A 12,014-nucleotide genomic window follows, 5' to 3' on the forward strand; every position below is an offset into this window, starting at 1 on the left:
ATTTATGCAGCCAACAGACACATGAAAAAATGCTCATCATCACTGGTCATCAGAGAAATGCAAATCAAAACCACAATGAGATACCATCTCACACCAGTTAGAATGACAATCATTAAAAAGTCAGGAAACAACAGGTGCTGGAGAGGATGTGGAAAAATAGGAACACTTTCACACTGTTGGTGGGACTATAAACTAGTTCAACCATTGTGGAAGACAGTGTGGTGATTCCTTAAGGATCTAGAACTAGAAATACCATTTGATCCAGCCATCCCATTACTGGGTATATACCCAAAGGATTATAAATCATGCTACTATAAAGACACATGCACACGTATGTTTATTGCGGCACTATTCACAATAGCAAAGACTTGGAATCAACCCAAATGTCCATCAATGACAGACTGAATTAAGAAAATGTGGCACATATACACCATTGAATACTATGCAGCCATCAAAAAGGATGAATTCATGTTCTTTGTAGGGACATGGATACAGCTGGAAACCATCATTCTCAGCACACTATCGCAAGAACAGAAAATCAAACACCGCATGCTCTCACTCATAGGTGGGAATTGAACAATAGGAACACTTGGACACAGGAAGGGGAACATCACACACCAGGGCCTGTTGTGGGGGTGTGGGGAGGGGGAAGGGATAGCATTTGGAGATATACCTAATGTAAATGACGAGTTAATGGGTGCAGCACACCAACATGGTACATATGTAACAAACCTGCACATAGTGCACATGTACCCTAGAACTTAAAGTATAATAAAAAAGGAAAAAAAAATTTTCATTGCCTAAAATACAAGCCCTCTTACCCACCCCCCCCTTTTTTTTTTTTTTTTTTTTTTTTTTTGAGACAGGGTCTTGCTCTGTCAGCCTGGCTGGAGTGCAGTGGCTCAGTCACGGCTCACTGTAGCCTCAAACTCATGGGCTCAAGTGATCCTCTCACCTCAGCTGCCCATGTAGCTGGGACCACAGGCACTCACAACCACACCCAGCTAATTTTTTTATTTTTTTCTGTAGAGATAGGGTCTCTCTGTGTTGCCCAGGCTGGTCTTGAACTCCTAGGCTCAAGCGATTCTCCCACCTCAGCCTCCCAAGTAACTGTGACTACAGGAATGTGCCACCACACCCAGCTAATTTTTGTATTTTTTATAGATGGGTCTTGCTATGCTGCCCAGGCTAGCTTTGAACTCCTGGGTTCAATCCATCTGCCCACTTTAGCTTCCCAAAATGCTAAGATTACATGCATAAGCCACCGCGCCCAGCCAGCTCTCCTACTCTTCTCTGTATGCTCTGACACGGAAAACAAGCTTATGTTGCTAGCTACCTGTGCAGTTATCAATGTCCACCTCTTCATGAAACCTCTTTAATTCATGCAAATAAGAGATAGGTTTTCCTCATTCTCCATCATTTCCACCATTACATTTGCTTTTGCCTCTGCATGTGTTAGTGGCGGGAAGGGCATATTTATACAGTTGTCTCTCAGTTAATAGAACACGTTTAACTGGGAATAGAGTTCCTAAATGTAATGCAATCACATTTCAGAATAATGCAAACTTCTTAAGATCATACAAATAATAATAATACAAAAATTTAAATAATACAAAAATTTTCAAGTATATGACGTTATTTTAAATGTTAGCAATGAAATTGATGAAGTAGTATCTATCTGCTAGGTTTCTAATGTACTAAGGTATATTGTTAGATGCTGCACAAGTTTTTTTTTAAGTTGAAGATATAGATCCTATTTTTGAGAGGCTTATAATCTAGTTGGGTAGATAAGTTTTAAAATATACTCAAATTAAGTGTAAGAATTAAATATCAGAATAGTACCAAGATGTCTACTAAGTCCAGAGAGTTTAAGGGATGGAAAATAATGAGTGTAAATGTTAGACTTTATTTCAAAAGTGCTTGGGGTTGTTGGAAAATCACCAAGGCTTTAGGAATTTCTACCTTTCAGCTAGAATCACTGTGATAAAGGGTAAAGTTGATGGCACTACTGTCAAGAGTTTCAGTTACTGTGTTATGTTTGCAGTATTTTTAATTTTGTGCTTTATTCTAAACATAGTATGACTTATTAAAATATTATATTCTTCTTTATCCAAGTCCCAAAAGGGTTTCCACTAATTAATTAATTTAAAGAATTTCAACTAATTAAGGAATATCTGTACTGTTCAATTGTATTTCATCTGGTTTCTTTTAAGAATAGTTGACATGATTATTGCCTTCTCTGGGTTCTCTAAAGTCTATAGTAGGTGCTAAAGAATCACAAACACATTCTGTACCTAATAAATGAATAAAGACGTTGTTTGGGAGAAGTAGAGATTCCATTTTGTGGATGCTTTAATTAACAACTGAACTTGTAACTTTCGTTCAAACAAAATAGAAATCTTAATTGCTAACCAAATTAACTCTTAAACTTGAGTTTTAAAATGGCATAGTTTGGGATTCTTCGTTCTCTTTCCCTTCATCTCTAATATGCAAAGAACCCAAAAAGATATAACACCTAGAAAAGACAAAAATTGGCCGGGCGCGGTGGTTTACGCCTGTAATCCCAGCACGCCTGTAATCCCAGCACTTTGGGAGGCTGAGGCCGGAGAACGGCTTGAATTCGGGAGGCGGATCTTGCAGAGAGGCGGAGCTTGCAGTGAGCCGACATTCCGCCACTGCACTCCAGCCTGGGCGACAAAGCGAGACTCTGTCTCAAAAAAAAAAAAAAAAAAAAAGACAAAAATCAAAGTTGAACATTTGGATTCAAATTGCAGAGGAAGAAAGGGAATATTTTAGAAAATCGCAAGGGATATGCCTGCTGTTATTGCTTTAAATCAGTTCGAGCACACACTGCATTTTAAGTAGTTGTTTGCCTGGTTTGTGTTATTTTTTTTTTATAAATAAACATAAAACTATAATCTTAAATGCACGGTGAGAACCCAGATAATTGCTTTCAGTTTTATAATTGGGAGTCGGCTGTGACTCAAAACAGAATCTGAAAGCTACTTCTGGAGATGACACTATATGCATTCAAAATTATGAGGGTGAAGGACTTCCTGAGTGAAGCAACAGAGCACCTGTGGTCACTCCAGCCGTCTTTCCAAGCTTTTGTTTCATCCTTTGAGAGCTTCTAGAAACAGGGATTCAGATGTTTATATGTTTAGAAAATGCAGGATCAATTCTTTTGTTGCTAACTATAAAACTAAATTGTTCCCAAACTATTCAACTTCACACTTACATACATAAATTATAACATCATAGTTGAAAGCTTCTAAGCCTAATTACTGTGCCCATATGAAGATTATAATGCACCCCATTCTTGATTATTCGAAGACTAATTATCTAGGCCAGGCACTTAAGCTTGTCCTTATTCCCTTGGTTTTCTGCCATTTGGTTATTTTAAGGTTCACTGGCCTCTTCACATGCAGGGCAGAGGAAATAAAAAAAAAACATGAAATTCAAATCAGTAAAATTTAACTTTCCACGTGATCTACTAAAACTTTTGAGATAGAGAAGGCAGATGAAATTAATGGTTAACATGATGATGGAAGTTCTCAATGTATTTGATTTATTCACAGCGCTCTCTCGCGCGCTCTGTCTCCAGTAATAAGCTGACCAGATGTCTTGAATTAAGTACAGGTAAAATATAACTTGATGTTGACTTTTTGACCTTCCTGTTTTTTCACTTGGTTGATGGATTATGTCTCTCAGCTCTTCCTCCCTTTGTCCTTCCTTCTCCCTTTCCTTTCTCACTGTTAGCAGGAGTTACATTCATTCACTAAATGACAGTCCTTTTATTTTTGCCTTTGAAGGGGGGAATCCCTGGGATTTCCAGGCCTTTTCTATCACACTTTAGTAGCTTTGCTAAGCCAAACCCCAGTTCTATATGCTTATATGCTACCCCTAGTAGAGAACTGGTTACAGTCCTGTGACCCCTCCTGGGCTGCAAGTTTTATCATTTCTTTAATCCCCTATCTGAAATCTTGTCACATTAGCTATTTATGTAGATATTAAAATGACCCAATATCCAGCCACCCAGCTCTCTCTAACCCCGCTCCCACCATGTTCCTCTGTACATGACAAAATTCTTAGCCAATAGGATATAAATCAAAGCATTACTTGTTTCAGTTCTGCCTGCCACTCCATGGGTTGCTCATCAGCCAAAGCTACAACAGTTTCCTGCGGCTTAAACTGTTAAAAATTCTATCAAAAGCTCAGACCACAGAAAGGAAGGATCCCCAGGGAACAGTATGCCTATGAATAAGATCCCCCAAACTCATAGGATTCATCTTCCATTAGCTCTGTGGGGGCACTAAAACCCCTGTTAAGCCTGTAATTTTGTGCCCAATATTAGAAACCACCGGATCCCAGACGCAGCCCTAAACCTGAAGGGTAGTGACCAGCTGTTCTCTCCACCTCCTACCAAAGCCTGAAAGGTTCATCATGGTTCCAGGATAATGAAGAAAGAGTAGAAGAATTCGAGTTACAGGTCACAGGCTTATGTTCAATTACAGCCTTTTGTAGTCTGATCTATGTGATGTGATGTTTTATGTTATATTGTGACTCCCATATCTTAGGTCTATATTGTTATCTACATCCAACAGACTCTAAGCGTTTCATGTGCACCATCTCTAATCATCACAGCAACCCTGAGTTAGGTACTATTAATATCTATCAGACATTAGAAACTGAGGATAGCCCTGCCAGGAAATAGCAGAGTTGGATTCAAACCCAGACTGACTCCAAAGTCCATGCTCATTCTACTACATTATTTCACCACCCTAGCCCTGGCCTATTTATCTAGTCTTATTCTCCCACTTTCTCAAATCTCAAGCTGCCACCAATTGAATCTTGTTAGGAGCTAGTCTACAAAGAAGCCCAATCTGTGTTCTTAGTAAGGCCTCATTCCTGTGTAACTAACCAGGCCTTTCACTTAAGACTACTGTAACTTCATCCCGGCCCTGCCAGGGAGGTTATAGCTCCTGCCCAGGATTCCCCAACCAAGGCCAGTGTCCCCATGAAGACTCTTTTCCACGTGGACTTTTTACAAAATCTACCATGAAGAGCAAGGAGGATGAAAATGAAATTGTATGAACTATAGAAATGTAAATGGCATATGGGAGCATAGATTACTAAGAAATGGAAATAAGGATTAAGATAATCTGGAAAGTTAACACCCATCTAATACGAGGTTGATAAATAATAAAATATACCAACAATTGACACAGAAATTAAAATCAGTAAAATAAAATAGCATACATTCCTGAAAGGCACAAGGTAGACTTGAACACAAGCAAAAATATCCTCTATTCTTGGATAGGATGATTCAGCATCACATATATGTTGGCTCTTCCTAAGTTAATTTATAATTGAACTCAGTTCCAATAAAAATAACAACAAGCCTTTCTAAGGAGTTAGACAAATTGAAACTACAGTTCATGTGGAAAAACAAACCTTTAAGAATAGCCAGAAAAATGGTGAAAAAGAGAAACTATGAGGGTGGAGTGGGGAGGGAGAAAGAGCGCCATCAGACAGTCAAACATACTATAAAGCCTCCAAGTTCCCATTTAATCTACAGGTTAAAGAAAGGCTCTTAACTATGGTTCAAAACACAGCAGCAATAAAAGATTAATAATTGTGACTACATAAAACTTTTTGTATGGCAAAATGAAAAAAAACCCACCCTAAGCAAATCAAAAGACTCTGACAAACTAGGAGAAAATATTTGCAGCATATACCACAGACAAGGTGCTAATATCCCTAATAAATAAAGAACTATTAAAAATCAGGAGACAAAGGACCAAAAGTTGAGCAGAAAAATGGAAGGACAACATGAGCAACCACACACACACACACACACACACACACACACACGCACGCATGCACAATCTAAAATGGCTCTTAAATGTATGAAAAATAAACTCATAGAGAAATGCAAATTAAAACAACACTGAAATACCATTTCTCATTTATTAGATTGGTAAAAAAATTTTAAAAGCATGGCAACACATTCTCTTGGCAAGGTTGTGGGGAAACAAGCACTCCTATATACTGGTGGTAGGAAGGCAAGCTGATGCCACCCTTCTGGAAGAGAATTTGGACATTATCTAATAAAACCACACAAGCACAAAACTTTTGATTGAGTAATCCCACTTCTGGGAATCTAATCTGAACATATACCTCCAATAAGACAAAAATACATATTCTCAAGATTATTCATTGCAATATTGTAATTACTAAATGTTGAAGACACTCTATCTGCCCATTCACAGGACAGTAGTTGAAAAAACTATCATGAAATACTGTATTATATATAGCTGCAAAAAAAAGAATAAGGAAGATCTCTATAAATTGATATAGAGTAATTTCAAACAACAACAAAAGTGCAAAAAGAGTATAGGAAGAGTATAGGAAGGAAAGGGATTTAAGAAAATATCTGTTATTTTGTGCAGAAGAAATACAGGAAGGATAAACTGGTAGCTAGTGAACATGGTTACTTTACAGTTGTAGGTGGGAGTAAGTGGAAAAAAGCCATGAGAAATAGTAGTAAGAATAGGGGAGCAACATTCCTCTGAATATACCTTTTTTTTTTTTTTTTTTTTTTTTTTTTTGAGATGGAGTTTTGCTCTTGTTGCCCGGGCTAGAATGCAGTGGTGTGATCTCGGCTCACTGCAACCTCCGCCTCCTGGGTTCAAGCGATTCTCCTGCCTCAGCCTCCCAAAAAGCTGGGATTACAGGTGCCCATGGCCATGCCCAGCTAATTTTTGTATTTTTAGTAGAGATGGGGTTTCACTACGTTGGCCAGACTAGTTTCCAACTCCTGACCTCAGATGACCCGCCCGCCTCAGCCTCCCTAAGTGCTTGGATTACAGGCGTGAGCCACCGTGCCCGGCCTGAATACACTTTTGTACACCTCTGACTCTTAGAACCATGGTAAAGCTTCATGGTAATACACAGTTTGGAGATCACAAGAACCAGGCTTTCCACTGTCTAAGAAAGAAGTTACAAATGAGGAAAGGAAGCTGGATGTGGTGGCACACGCCTGTAAGCCTTAACACTTTGGGAGGCCAAAGCATCAGGATTTCCTGAGGCCAGGAGTTTGAGATCAGCCTGGGCAACATAGCTTGACTGCATCTGCCTCTCTACAAAAAATTTTAAAAGTAGCTGGGTATGGTGGCACACGCTTGTAGCCTCAGCTACTTGGAAGACTAAAGCAGGAGGATCACTTGAGCCCAGTAGTTCAAGGCTGCAGTGAGTTGTGATTGCACCACTGCCCTCTAGCCAAGGTGATAGAGAGAGAGACTGACTCTAAAAACAGAGATAAAATAAAAAACAAATTATGAAAGGAGAATGGCTAGAACAAACCCTGTGGTGTTAAATTAGAATTAGAGGCATCACAAAAACTCATGAATTGTAAGATAGATATATATATATACACAGATGGATACATATATCTATATGTATATGCATGCATTTGAATGCATACATATGTTTCCTTGTTCTGTCCACTTTGAGAAAGCCTAGAAAAAGGGACACCAGTAGCAATAAGAATATCTGGTGCCCAAATCTTGGTCTCCAAATAACATTTTCCAGTGAAAAGTACAAGGGTTCCTTGGAGAAGTGGCTGGTTCTAGAGCTGGGGGAAACGTACAAATGAGCCTGGAATATCTTGGGGTGCCAGAAAGTAAAGAAGTGCTCAGAAAAATGATGGGCCTGTTGAAAGGACACAGAAGCCAACTTGAAGGAGCTCCCCATAGCTGAGTAATGGCCAAAGCTGACAATCTGAGTAACGATAAAGATGATAATAATAGTATTAGATTATAATCCACAGAATAAAATAGTCATGAGTCCATGTTGATCTAAATAATTAATTAAATAAATAGGGTATAACCCCATCACAAAAAGATAAACATTGAATGATTCCTCTTCTATGCAGTATCTGGAGTAGTCCAATTCATAGAAACAAAAAGTCGAATGGTGGTTTCCAGGGACTAGGGGAGGGAGAAATAGCAAGTTAGTGTTTAATGGGGATGGATTCTCAGCTGGGGAAGATGAAAAAGTTCTGGAGGTGGATGGTGATAGTTGCACGACAATGCGAATGTACTTAATGCCACTGATCCATACACTTAAAAATGGTTAGAATGGCAAAAGTTATGTTATATATAGTACCATAATAAATTTTAACAATATTTACAAACAAATAATACACAGGGGGAGGAAATAGCTCTTACTTAGAGTAGAATTCTAACTAATAAATACAGAGAAAATAAGGCAAAAATATCAAATCTCCAGTAGGCAAACATCAGAGTACTCATTGCTGCAGCAAAAACTACTGATGGATGTTAAAATTATTGGGCATATGATAAGAAACAGGATATTTGCACAGAGTCAAAGTCTCTCCCCCAAAGGTACTTACTAATTACAAAGGGAAAAATCGTAATTTTTAAGTAGAGAAACTTCGCAAACATCTTAGCTATGTGATGAAATTTACCACTGGTAAGACATTTTGACATGATTGACACAGCATTAATTCTGTGATACTCCTGCTAAAAGGCATCACCTAAATCCAATCATGAGGAAACATTAGACAAACCCAAACTGGGAAACATTCTACAAAATAACTGGTCTACAAATCTTCAGACACATCAAGATCATTAGAGTTAAAAAAAAAAAATCTTTCATACTGAAGGGGATTAAAGAGATTTGACGACTAAACACAACACATGTTTCTGAACTGTATCTATTTTCTATAATGGACATTATTGGGACAATCAGTGAAGCTGTAACAAGATCAGAGGATTAGGTGGTAGCAATATATCCGTGTTAATTTCTTTATTTTGATGATTGTATTGCAATCGTGTAGGAGAAATGTACGTGCTGGAAATATACACTAAAGTATTCTGTGGTAGCAGGGCAACAGATCAGCAACTTATTCTCAAATTGTTTGGGAAAGGGAAGTTACTTGTACATAACTTGCACACAAAAATTCGAGAATGTTTCAAAATTAAAACATAATAATTATTATAAAAAGATAGAGGGCCAGAAAATATAAAAGAATGGGAAGAGCTCCAACATATATCTTATGTAATTCCAGAAGCAGAGAATAGAGGAAGGGTCAGAGAGGCACCATCAAGAGAAATAATGGCTGAGAATGGCCAAAAATTTTCCAGGCTGAGGAGTAAAGAAAGACATGAGCCCTCAGACTGAATGTTTATATCAGTTGCTGAGACACAAAAACAAAAATAAATCCACCTCTAAGCATATCATATTGAAAATTCAGAACAGCAGGGATAAAGAGAAAATCCTAAATACTACCAGGAGGGAAGACAGATTACCTACAAAGAGCCAGTCATTAGACTGAAAGCTTACTTCTCATTGGTAAATTGACACCAGCAGACAGTGGGGAAATAGCTCCCAAGTAATAAGGGAAATAACAAGAATTGTATATGGAGCAAAACCAGTGTTTTTCTGACTGTAGTAAGTCATGAAAGGATATACTTCAGCAAGAAGAAAAATGAACCCAGAAGGAAGGAGTGGGATATAAGGAGCATAATTAGCAAATAAATTAACAAAATATATCAGCATATCTCTTTATGTATTGGTTATTAATAATAACAACTGATTTTGTGCCTTCTAAAATAGGTAAAACTAAATTCTACATAACAATAAAATGGCAGATTAAAGAAGGGACTCTGGATAACTTAAGTTTGGTACCTGGTAAATTCCTTGTTTTGTTCAAAAGAAGAATAGAGAAACTAAAAAAACTATAGATAAAGTAGAAAGCTTAGAGTATATGTTAAAAATGTGAAGAAATAAAAAATAGAATCTAAAGTTGTCAAACCACTGGGGTAGAGGCAAGGGAAAGGAGAATAAAAATGTATAAATCCAAAACAAAGGAAGAAAGAGTGAAAAAAGAAGTAGGTAAAAAGCTTGATAAATAGAAAATAACATAAGATTGTAGAAATAAGCCAAACTATGTCATTAATCATAATCAATGGACACAGATTAAACTCAGTTAATCCAGAAAGTTCCCATAACTATGGATAAAAAAGCAAACACCAGTGACGGGCTACTTTCAAGAGACACCCCTAAAACAAATACGGAAAGATTGAAAATAAAAAGATGAAAAAATATAGACCAGGCAATACCAGCCCAAAGAATTCTAGTGAGCAATATTAACAGCAGATTAAATGGAATTTAAGGCTAAAAGCATTATCAGAGATAAAGAGCTTCACTTTAAAATGATTTTTTAAAGTCTACAAGAAATATAACTATCATTAACTTGTATGAATCTGCTAATACAGCTTAAACATACCTAAATGAAAAACTGATAGAATTACAAGGAAAATTGGATAAATTCACATTCACAGTGAGAGATTTTAAGACAACTTTCTCAGACAATGATAAATAAATCAGATGAAGAATCAGAAACACAATTAACAAACATGATCTATTGGACTTATACATCAAAAGAATACTACACCCCCCAAAATAGAGAATATACGTTTTTCATATGTATGTGGCATAATTACAAATATTAATTGCTAAGTAGCAAAGTAAGTCTCAACAAAATTCAAAAAATCAATAGCATACAGTTTGCATACTCTGCTTATCACAATCTAGTTAAATTAGGACCAAACAAGAAAAGAGGGTAAAAATGAAAACACCCCTATGTTTGGAAATAAAAATTGCATTTTTATACAATCAAGAATTAAAGAGGAAATGATAATGGGATTGTAAAAGATTTAGAACTAAATTAACAGTGAAAATGCTCATTCTGAAAGTGTTCTTTTAAAACTTGTAGTATGCAGCAATGCCAGCCCTGGACTTTTCCCCAACCTATCACCCAACCCACTGACCTGGAGCCAAGGCTAACAAATTTCCTTTCTGCCTATCTTCAGAATAGAAGAGGGGTAGATATTTTTTCCAATTTAATCACTGTATGGGTCATTTTTCAAGGTCCTGTACTTATCCTGAAGATCTTCAATCCAATTTCCCACTTTGCTGGCAACCTCAGCTTTGTCTCCTGCTCCCCATTTAAGGTCTATGAAAATTGAAGCTCAAAGGATGAAAACAAGGGGATCTGAGGCTTTCCTCAACTTTCTCTCCAGGTTCACCATTTATTTTAAGATTTTAAAAAAAATTTATTCAGCATTTCAGAAGTTTCAAATTGGGAGGCTTTCTTGGGATAAGTAGTCTACCATTTTGTCCAAAATGGAGTGCCACCCTTAGGCACATTACCTATCCCCTCTGTGTCTTAGTTTCTTCCTTATACAATGAGGATAAGAATAAAATCTATAAGTTTGGTGGGGGTAGTCAATGAGGGACTGCATGAAAGCCCCTGGCGCTAGTAAGTACTCAATAAATGCTGATTATTAGAGGCAGCAGTTGTAGTGAACTTAATGCCAATAAGGAGAGTACCAAAAAAATCAATATTATAGAACAATCTCATCTACGAATATAAATGGGAAATTCCTAAGAAAAGTTAAGCCAATGAAACCCAGCAGGGTATAAAGAATACAAAATGGCTAGGTAACTTTATCCCAGGATGCCAATATAGTTCCTCATCAACATATATTTTTGTGTGTGTGTGTGTGTATGTGTATACACACACACACACACACACACACATATATATATTTGACCATACTAAAATTAAAGGAAAATACTACATGGCATGATCATCCTAATAGTCGATGCATAGAATTTAATCTTCATTCATTGTAATTACTCTCATGGAAGTAGGAGTAACAGAGACCTCCTCAATCTAATAGAGTAACTACATAACACCAAAAGCAAACCTCAGAAATACAGATGAATCTGCAGAAGGATTTCCACTGTAGTCACAAAACACAGAAATCTACTTTCACCATGATTATTCAACATTATACTGGAATTTCTAACCCCGTGCTATCCAATAGAAGTGTATTAAGAGTTAAGAACTGCATGGGCATTTTTAAATTTGCTAGTAGGCAGATTTTAAAAAGTAAAAAGTACCAGAAGTTAATCATAAT

At 37.1% G+C, this 12,014-nt stretch overlaps 1 long non-coding RNA gene across 1 annotated transcript in view; it reads left to right on the forward strand.

The window, feature by feature from the left end:
- The window catches only part of LOC140711677 (uncharacterized), a 29,931-nt gene that overhangs the window by 14,399 nt on the left and 3,518 nt on the right, over positions 1-12,014 (forward strand). The window contains exons 3-4 of the long non-coding RNA XR_012092949.1: positions 3,579-3,639; positions 10,805-10,870. This is a non-coding gene — a long non-coding RNA (uncharacterized lncRNA). The remainder of the gene's footprint in view (positions 1-3,578; positions 3,640-10,804; positions 10,871-12,014) is intronic.

This window comes from Chlorocebus sabaeus, chromosome 5, assembly GCF_047675955.1.
Source record: "Chlorocebus sabaeus isolate Y175 chromosome 5, mChlSab1.0.hap1, whole genome shotgun sequence".
NCBI lineage: Eukaryota > Metazoa > Chordata > Mammalia > Primates > Cercopithecidae > Chlorocebus > Chlorocebus sabaeus.